The 8827-nt window shown below is 41.2% G+C and overlaps 1 protein-coding gene across 3 annotated transcripts in view; it reads left to right on the top strand.

Moving 5' to 3' along the window:
* The first annotated feature begins 4309 nt into the window (after nt 1-4309).
* Nucleotides 4310-8827, top strand: part of LOC112254126 (CMP-N-acetylneuraminate-beta-galactosamide-alpha-2,3-sialyltransferase 2) — a 28930-nt gene continuing 24412 nt past the window's right edge. For 2 of the 3 annotated variants that reach the window (XM_024426388.2, XM_024426384.2), the window contains exon 1: nt 4310-4407. The gene's annotated coding sequence lies outside the window, so the exon portion shown is untranslated. The remainder of the gene's footprint in view (nt 4408-8827) is intronic. The other variant, XM_024426385.2, reaches the window with a different exon arrangement.

Here is an 8827-nt window from a genome sequence, read left to right as displayed (position 1 = left end):
ATGATGTTAAATTCTATGGTGTTAAATGCTACAGTAATCCGTGATTGACTGTAGACTCTGCCACATAAGTCTTGTGTTTGAGCTGTTGAATCAGAATAGCTGCTCTGTTTGTATTCAGTCATGTTTCCAGTCGCCTTGCCATGATTAAAAGCGGTGGTTCGCGCTTTCAGTTTTGTGCGAATGCTGCCATCAATCCACAGTTTCTGGTTAGGAAAGGCTTTAATAGTCACAGTGGGTATGACATCTCTGATGCACTTGCTTATAAACTCGCTCACAGAGTCAGCGTATACATCAATGTTGTTTTCTGAGGCTATCCGGAACATATCCCAGTCCACGTGATCGAAGCAAGCGTGGAATCCGATTGGTCAGACCAGTGTGGGACAGACCTGAGCACTGGTGTTTCCTGTTTTAGTTTCTGTCTGTAGGCTGGGAGCAACAAAATGGAGTCATGGTCAGATTTGCCGAAGGCAGGGCGGGGGAGGGCTTTGTATGCATTGCGGAAGTTAGAGTAACAATGATCCAGAATGCTACCAGCCCATGTTGCGTATTCGATATGCTGATAGAATTGTGGAAGTCTTGTTATCCGGTTAGCTTTGTTAAAATCCCCAGCTACAATAAATGCAGCCTCAGGATGTATGGTTTCCAGTTAACATAGAGTCCAGTGAAGTTCTCTCAGGGCTGACGAGGTATCTGCTTGGGGGGGATATACACGGCTGTGACTATAATCAAAGAGAATTCTCTTGGAAGATAATGCGGTCGGCATTTGATTGTAAGGAATTCTAGGTCAGGTGAACAAAAGGACTTGAGTTCCTGTATGTTGTTGCGACTATACCATGAGTCGTTAATCTTAAGGCATACACCCCCCGCCCTTCTTCTTACCTGAGAGATGTTTGTTTCTGTCGGAGCGATGCATGAATAAACCGAGTGGCTGTACCGACTCTGACAACATATCCCGAGTGAGCCATGTTTCCGTAAAACCGAGAATGTTACAATCTCTGATGTCTCTCTGGAAAGCAACTTGTGCCCTAATTTCGTCCACCTTGTTATCTAGAGATTGGACATTGGCGAGTAATATGCTTGGTGAATGGTGTGCTCGCCTTCTGAGTCTGACCAGTAGGCCGCTCAATCTTCCTCTCCTGCGGTGACCGCGTTGTTTTGGGTCGGGCACTGGGATAAGATCCCATGTCCAAGGTGGAGGTTCAAATAAAGTATCCGCTTCGGGAAAAACGTATTCCTGGTCGTAATGTTGTTAAGTTGACATCGCTTTTTTATCCAATAGTTCTTCCCGGCTGTATGTAATAACACTTGATGTTTTCTGGGCTAACAATGTAAGAAATAATACATAAAAACAAAACAATAACTGCATAGTTTCCTCAGGACCTGAAGCGAGGCGACCATCTCTGTCGGCACCATCTTGGACATTCTCTCTTTTTATTTTTTTGTGTTTGATTTAGGAAAGTTTATCAAATAACCTCTTTACATTTGCACTGAAGGAGATATCCCTTTGGCACATAAATTATGGAGGAGCAGAGGAGCACAGGGAGATCTGTCATGTCTCTGCAGTTGTGAAATTAAACTCCCTCAGGTCAAACAATCATGCATGTTTTCTTACCCTCTCCCATGTTGAGAATCTTAACTTCTCCCTGGTCCAATTAATGATTGTGTCACCCTCTATCACAGTTTGTAAAGTTGCAAAGATGAATTACGTTTTGATGAGGAAACAGAAATGATTCTACACCTATCAACAGAGTAATTCCCATTTGGAAAAATAGTTATATCAGTCGTAATGTCTATCTTTCGAGCTTTCTTGGCTCGGGTACCTTCACTCCCACACATGACAAAAATACCACATAGCAGTGCTCGTTGAAGCAGAGTCCTCATTGACCCCTCCTCACTCGTTCCACCTCCTCTGGGTGGCATTTTACAGTTGTCTGGGTTACATTATCCCTTCCAAAATGGAAGGGAACAATTACAGTCATGGTCGATCTGAAGACATGTAACCAATGGGCGACTGACTGTACATTGAATAGGAAGGAAGACAAAGTTCAGAGTGAATTAAAGTTGATGATGTCAAGTCAACATCATCACACGCTCACGCTTGCCTTATGCTTTTCTGTGAAATAATTAGAGGAAGTATACAATGATTCACAACCATGTACATTATGCTTCACATAATTGTAGTTTATGGGTTTTAAGTAGAATTTACCATTTTTCTTGGAAGAAAATAAACATACAAGCAGTAAATCAGCATGACAATTCAGTTTTACGAACTCATTCCAATGTGTTTTGAATCATTCATCACCCTCGTTGTATATCTCTGTTGTTATTCCTTGAGGAACATACCAATGTTTTCTGTGTGCTCTATGGGATGACTGATGAGGAATTCATCCCAATCCTTATTTTCATTAATTTAACGACACAATACCAGATATAATGCATCATCCCAATTCCCTCTGGTTATGCAACTGGATGCCAAGATTTGTCGAAACATGTCGATGTTTGTTTACTGGAAACTGATATATGGTTCATTTTACAACTCCTATGTGAAAGCTCTTTGTTTGGCCGTACCAGAATTTTCACAAACTAGACACACACACACACACACACACACACACACCACACCACACACACACACACACACACACACACACACACACACACACACACACACACACACACACACACACACACACACACACACACACACACACACACACACACACACACACACACACACACACACACACACACACACACACACACACACACACAGAACTCATTTACCATGGCATCTCTCTGGATTGGCTATGGGTCTTTGCATTCTGGCCAAGAAATCTGACTGAAAGATGATTAGCCTAAGTATTGATCAAATCTGTTTTTCTTATGTTCAATGCCAAACCTAAATGTGCCAGAGTGGAGAGAGCATGTCAAGACTCCATGGATCTGGAGGGAGAGAAAGAGCAGTATTAGAGTAATGTGACGTGACTGAGACACAGACATGGCTGTACATGTTGCCGTCTCACCACACAAAAGAACAACAAATCTTACCCATAACCACTTCCATCTTATCATCTTCCACTGGCTGATGGCAAATCCTAAAACCGCTCCATCTCTGCACCAAAACACCTTGACACCGTGGGCAGTTAAGTTTGAACCTCATATGTTTTATGTTGTTATGTGTCTTGTATACACCAATTCGGCACCACACAGAGTGTTCCCTCAAGGAATTTGAAACACTTTGGCAACAGTAGGACTTTGTTCCCCCCTTCCTCCTGTTTGTCAGTTCCTAAGGTGTCCAGGCACATACTGGCTCTGTGTACCCCACCCCCACCTCCTCTTCACCCAGCTTATCATACAGCCTTCACATCTGGTGTCTTTCACAAAAACACAGCCATTGCTGTAGATCATTTACCTCGTTGCACAATTCTAAACCTATTAGAACAGACAAGCGATTCCTGATGAAAAGTAATCGTTAATAACTTCTTCATGAATAAATAATTATACATGAATAAATTCATACTTATCCCATTTTAAGAGCAACATTTTGTTTTCATCACCACTTATTAAAAATAATCAACTTTCTCTGCAGTCTCCATATTTGTTTAGTGTCAGTCTTTCCTAAATATGAGTTCAGAGGCACTGCTAATGACTATCGAAGCAATGCATTCAGTGATCAGGTTGATGACATTGACAAAATGTAAGAACCAAATGACTATGACTGGAGCCCCATTATACCTGGTTCTAAAATGATTGTGCCCACATTTTTAGACAGGTGTAGACAATCAAAAGACAAATTGTGATCTGATTGTGATCAGTTCCTCCTGCCCACCTCTGGAGGTAGTCAGGCACACATTGTCTGAATATCTTACAAGTGTAGACGGATCTGGACAGCAAAACCATTTAATTCATAACTCCGCCCTCTAAAATCATTGACAGGTGGCACCATTCATTTATGGCATCAATATGTGTCAAAATAAATATTATTTTGAAAGAATACCTGTCAAATTATTTGCGTACAGGGAGGGACCAGGAAATCTGGTCACAATGGGGACACAATGGACGAATAAGAGACACATTTTAATACCATGAGTAGACGCATGTCTGAAAATGTGGGAACAATTAGAATGTGGACAGGAGCAGGACACAGGACACATGTTAAAACCAGGTATGAATGAAGCTTGGGACTGGGAAGTGCATTAGTCTTTTGAAAGTGAACTGAAGTGGACAAAACATGCTCTGCTCCACCTCTTTGTATAGAAAAAAGAGTCTCTCACACACTGACATGCCCCCTCACGTCATAATCTAAACCATTTTGTGCAGATTTACACTCCCCCACAGCGCAAGGAATGGGACATACAGCCAGACTGGAGCTACAGACAGGACTCCCATTATCAGGCATCAAACAAGGTAACCATGCCTCTCTTTTACTCTCATTCTCAAACTAAAAGAGCAGTTATTTTTCTTTCTTTTGACATTCTATACATATATTCAAGTTGATTAGAATTAGTCATACTTTCATATTCTCTCTCACTCAGACAAACTGACTAAAAAACATGTCTGTGAATTTTGAACATGAATAATTTCCTGTGTGTTGCTTTCTTCTTGGGAATAGCAGCCAAACCACCCAAAGTTTCATGATAGAAGTACACAGAGGTTTTGGTCCAGCTGCTATTTCTTGCCAAGGTTGCAAAGACAAAATCTCTATTAGATGATTAGATCTCTCAACAGTTTCCATTTCTATTATGGTGAAGCTGGCATTTTGATTGTAATATGATTAATATTATTAGGACTTATTTGGATTGTGTGGCTAAGTTACTCAACACAGAAGTGTGGATGCCACACAACAGTGTTATCCCTAGGTAGTAATTTATCTACAGTTGAAGTCGGAAGTTTACATACACTTAGGTTGGAGTCATTAAAACTTGTTTTTCAACCATTCCACAAATGTCTTGATTACAAACTATAGTTTTGGCAAGTCAGTTAGAACATCTACTTTGTCCATGACACAAGTAATTTTTCCAACAATTGTTTACAGACAGATTATTTCACTTACAATTCACTGTATCACAATTCCAGTGGGTCAGAAGTTTACATACACGAAGTTGACTGTGCCTTTAAACTGCTTGGAAAACTCCAGAAAATGATGTCATGGCTTTAGAAGCTTCTAATCGGGTAATTGACATAATCTGAGTCAATTGGAGGTGTACCTGTGGATGTCTTTCAAGGTCTACCTTCAAACTCGGTTCCTCTTTGCTTGACATCATGGGAAAATAAACCATGTTAATCTGTACAATCAATAGTATGCAATTATAAACACCATGGGACCACGCAGCCGTCATACCGCTCAGGAAGGAGACGTGTTCTGTCTCCTAGAGATGAACGTACTTTGGTGCGAAAAGTGCAAATCAATCCAAGAACAACAGCAAAGGACCTTGTGAAGATGCTGGAGGAAACCGGTACAAAATTCTCTATATCCACAGTAAAACAAGTCCTATATCGACATAACCTGAAAGGCCTCTCAGCAAGGAAGAAGCCACTGCTCCAAAACTGCCATAAAAAAGCCAGACTACGGTTTGCAACTGCACATGGGGACAAAGATCGTACTTTTTGGAGAAATGTCCTCTGGTCTGATGAAACAAAAATAGAACTGTTTGGCCATAATGACCATCTTATGTTTGGAGGAAAAAGGGGGAGGCTTGCAAGCCGAAGAACACTAACCCAACCGTGAAGCACGGGGGTGGCAGCATCATGTTGTGTGGGTGCATTGCTGCAGAAGGGACTGGTGCACTTCACAAAATAGGCAGGAAAAGTATGTGGATATATTGAAGCAACATCTCAAGACATCAGTCAAAGTTAAAGCTTGGTCACAAATGGGTCTTCCAAATGGACAATGACCGCAAGCATACTTCTAAAGTTGTGACAAAATGGCTTAAGGACAACAAAGTCAAGGTATTGGAGTGGCCATCACCAAGCCCTGACCTCAATCCTGGAGAAAATGTGTGGGCAGAACTGAAAAGGCTTGTGCGAATAAGGAGGCCTACAAACCTGACTCGGTTACACCAGCTCTTTCATGAGGAATGGGCCAAAATTCACCCAACTTATTGTGGGAAGCTTGTGGAAGGCTACACGAAACGTTTGACCCAAGTGAAACAATTTAAAGGCAATGCTACCAAATACCTATTGAGTGTATGTAAACTTCTGACCCACTGGGAATGTGATGAAAGAAATGAAAGCTGAAATAAATAATTCTCTCAACTATTATTCTGACATTTCACATTCTTAAAATAAAGTGGCAATCCTAACTGACCTAAGACAGGGGATCTTTACTCGGATTACATGTCAGGAATTGTGAAAAACTGAGTTTAAATGTATTTGGCTAAGGTGTGTGTAAACTTCCGACTTCAACTGTAATTTTAACGTTTTCAAAGAGTCCCATCCAATCTTAAAATGGTTCTTTATTTGTTTCTTTCTAATCATAAAGCTGTGAGACAGCACAGTTCATCAGATAGAACACATCCTGTTCAACAGTGTGTAACAGCTGTTTGCAAATCCAAAGTTCAACACAGAGAACAGTATATGTTGTCCCAAAAATGTAATACAAACCCCTATGTGCCCCAAACTGTATGGCATGGTACTTCATTACAGAGAAGATGTATTGGTCAGACAAGGCCTGGTGTACTTCTCTATGCAGTCAATTTATCTTTCAAATTAACGTCAAGCTAATTCATTTTGTGTAACCCTTGCACTTAGAACAGTACCTCTACATTTAATGGATTGTTATCTGGGCACTACACAAACCAGACACAGGAAGGAAGCCAAGCAAGGAGATAAGCACCATTAGGTTTTGAGGTCCTTTGCCTGCTGATTTATAGATCAGTATTTCCAGTAACCCGATGGGCCCATCCTACGGTATGACTGTGTGACCTCAAAACATATGAAGAAGGCCTGCCAAGAAAGTATTGCACTTGGACTGACAACTGAATACGGCAGGAAATGACCTCACTTTCCATGGTTCTAAATTCTGAAAGCAAACTGGGATACAGTGTTCAGAAAGTATTCATACGCCTTGACTTATTCCACATGTTGTTGTGTTACAGCATGAATTCAAAATGGATTAAATGTAAAAGAATTCTCACCTTCTACACACAATACCCTATAATGACAATGAAACCATGCCAATGTATTGAACATTAAATACAGCAATAATACATTTACATAAGTATTCACATCCCTGTGTCAATACTTTGTAGAAGCACCATTGACAGTGATTACAGCTGTGAGTCTTTCTGGGTAAGACTAAGTGCTTTCCACACCTTGATTGTGTAACATTTGCCACTTATTCTTTTCAAAATTCTTCAAGCTCTGTCAAAAATGTTGTTGATCATTGCTAGACAATAACATTTTCAGGTCTTGACATAGATTATCAATTAGATTTAAGTCAAAACTGTAACTCGGCCACTCAGGAACATTCACAGTTGAAAAGCAGACTGAACCAGGTTTTCCTCTAGGATTCTGCCTGTGCTTAGCTCCATTCCATGTATTTTTCTATCCTGAAAAGCTTAACGATTACAAGCATACCCATAACATGATGCCGCCACCACTATGCTTGAAAAGCTGGAGAGTGGTACTCAGTAATGTCTTTATTGGATTTTCCCCAAACATAACACTTTGTATTCAGGATAAAAAGTTAATTCCTTTGACACATGTTTTGCAGTATTATTTTAGTGCCTTGTTGCAAATGGTTTTTAAAAAAGTCACCATTTGGCCTCATGGTGAAATCCCTGAGCGGTTTCCTTCCTCTCCGGCAACTGAGTTAGGAAGGACGCCTGTATCTTTGTATTGACTGGGTGTATTGATACTGATATTGATATTGATATTGATTTGTGGTTGAATCTGTGTTTGAAATTCACTGCTCGACTGAGGGACTTTACAAATAATTGTATGTGTGTGGTACAGAGATGAGACAGCCATTGAAAAAAATCATGATAATCACTATTATTGCACACAGAATAATTTTGCACACCCAATTTTTCAGTTTTTGATTTGTTAAAAAAGTTTGAAATATCCAATAAATGTCGTTCCACTTCATGATTGTGTCCCACTTGTTGTTGATTCTTCACAAAAAATACAGTTTTATATCTTTATGTTTGAAGCCTGAAATGTGGCAAAAGGTCGCAAAGTTCAAGGGGGCCGAATACTTTCGCAAGGCACTGTATATGCCTTGGCAGCAGCTAATGGGGATCCATAATAAATACATATACACCTGGAGTGATTTGGCCTGGTCACCCCATAACAGGGTGTTTTGGAGAGGAGTGCGAGTAATGGGTGATTTGAAACTCCCCGTACGTCTCACCAGAGTACTCGATCCTACTGATGAGCCTGGTCTTTTCAATGGACATGTGGAAATATAACGTCCTGTTGTCCCACAATGTAGACAGCTCCTGGTGTTCAATCTGCATAAACGTTCAACCAGAGACAATCGAGCCCTTCCCAGTAGCTTGGGCTCTGGAGGATGCGAGTCAACCGCCCTCGGTGATTCCCGTGAGCACTCGGGTGACGTCGGAGTCTCTCGGAACTGCCTTCGGTGTTCCTCGAAGTCGAGGTGGGAAGCGAGGGCGAAGGAGGCGACAGGGAACACATTCCCTCTCCCTCCTACGTTCTCGTAGCTGCCTATTGATCTGGATGGTCAAGGCTATGAGGGAGTTGTGGTCCATGGGCAACTCCCAGGCTGTGAGCTCATCTTTGATCACCTCTGATGATCTGTGAAGGAACATGTCGAACAATGTGTCCGGGTTCCAGGCACTCTCAGCCGCCAACGTGCAAAATT

This window comes from Oncorhynchus tshawytscha, linkage group LG07 (assembly GCF_018296145.1).
Source record: "Oncorhynchus tshawytscha isolate Ot180627B linkage group LG07, Otsh_v2.0, whole genome shotgun sequence".
NCBI lineage: Eukaryota > Metazoa > Chordata > Actinopteri > Salmoniformes > Salmonidae > Oncorhynchus > Oncorhynchus tshawytscha.
Note: the sequence above shows the minus strand (reverse complement) of the source record. Positions and strands in the feature narration are given on the sequence as shown.